Raw genomic sequence first — 2,063 nt, 5'->3', positions numbered from 1 at the left:
GGGTGTGATCAAATGGTACAACCTCTTTCATTGGAGACATTGCCAAAGTTAAAGTTTCTGAAAGTAAAAGCATGCACACAGGTTAGAGACCTCACAGAAAGGCCAAATGGATTTCCAATGTGAGAGGGTGTATTTGGTATCCATGTCCTACATACAAAGTATGGTGGGGTCATTCACTACCCTTCGTGTCCTTAAGATTAAGGATTGCCCAATGTTGAGGAGGTTAGGTATGGACATGCAGAGCTTAGGGAATTTAACGGTATTAATGGGGGAACGTGATTGGTGGGAACAAACAATTTGGGACAATTATGGAATGACAAGAGCACGCCTCGAACAAATATTTAGAGTTTTTTGAACCTCTAATATTGTGATGTTTTATTTGTCTTTAGAGCTTTGCTAATATTGTGATGTTTTATTTGTATTTACATCTTTGTGAACTAGTAATATTATTAGTGTTTTATTTGTATTTAGACCTCTATCACCACGTAATATTATGGTGATGTTTCATTTGTATTTAGAGCTTTGTGAACTCGTAATATTATTGTAATGTTTTATTTGTATTTAGAACTCTGTGAATGGGTAATATTATTGTGATGTTTTATTTGTATCTAAAGCTTTATGAACTGGTAATATTTTTTAGATGATTTATTTGTATCTAAAGCTATGTTCTGAACTGATAATATTCTTATGATGTTTTATTACTTGACTGTGCAAATTTTGCTCTGAGTGGGTGCAAAATTCTTGGCATGTGTCACTTTGTTGATGCCCAACCATGTATACACTGAGAATCGAACCTGGGTTAGTTGGGGTAGACTCACATCAAGCTTCTGCTAGACCACAACCCAACCTACATAAACTGAAGCACACTTACTAGAGGTCATGCCTGTTGTTACTGAAATTGATGTTGCACGAAGATGGAAGCTAAACTTATATGGGAAGTGGTGGACATATCTAGTTTAGTTGGAATTTTATTTAGAGATTATAGATCCAAATAAACTCATGTCTTTCTTTGTTTCGAGCTTTTAATTGAGTGATTTTTCCATGCAACCTCCTCCTGCCATAAAATCATAATGCACTTGTTGGTTAGGCTTCATCCTTTTGCTTCATTGTTTTTGTATTGTGATATCTTTCTACTTGTACAATGTACGAATTGCATTAAAGAATAACCTCCCTGACAATTAACAAGGATTTTTTGGGGCTCCATTATAGACATTAATAGAATTTATATGCTCTTGATTTTGTAGGTCAAACATGCTGTCGTTTCACTACCAGAGAGGTTTGGTGTGCCTCAGTGCGCTGTAAGATACTCTGAATTTTGCATTATGAATGTCAAATTAGAATAGTTATTTGGACATTTTATTTTTTACATTTGAAGTTTCTATAATCTCTCACAGGAAAACTAAGTTTGCAAAGCCTGCATTTATGGTTTTATATATTCTCTGATATCTAGCAGAATTGCTTTCTATTTTTCAAATATAGATTAAAAAAATTCTGACTTATTTTCATGTATGGCCAATAGTAGAAACCCTCCTATCTTGACATCAACTCTTGCAAGTACCCCTTTAATTACAAATTACAGGCCTTGAAACTTTCCTGGGTGTTAAGAAGATTACCATCAAGCATCAGACTGATAGGTGGGTGTTCCCTGACACCAACAGTGGCATCATTGTTCTTGCAGAGGGATGTCTGATGAACTTGGGTTGTGCAATTGGCCACCCAAGTTTTGTCATGTCTTGCTCCTTTAAAAACGAGGTAAATATTTCTAATGCCCTACAACCATTGCTTGTACATACTAGATTTTTCAGGCATACCAATCCCTTGATTATATTGTTGTGTATGATCCATTGCTATTTGCTAGAAATCCCCATTCCATGTACCTAGCCCCGTTACATTAAAACTCATGCAACATATGGTTGAGTGGGTCATGCATGTCATAGTAGTGTCCAATTTCACCAATTAATGTCATAGCCATGCTCCTTGTGCTTTTTCATAAACATTATGTTGTTTTTTAGTAGATGTTTTCAGTTGGGCGTGGTGGGGATGTTGAGATCTCGTCTAGAGTT

Source organism: Pinus tabuliformis, chromosome X (genome assembly GCF_031772625.1).
Source record: "Pinus tabuliformis cultivar Carrire ecotype Pingquan chromosome X, CPIR1, whole genome shotgun sequence".
In the NCBI taxonomy this organism is placed as follows: domain Eukaryota; kingdom Viridiplantae; phylum Streptophyta; class Pinopsida; order Pinales; family Pinaceae; genus Pinus; species Pinus tabuliformis.
Note: the sequence above shows the minus strand (reverse complement) of the source record.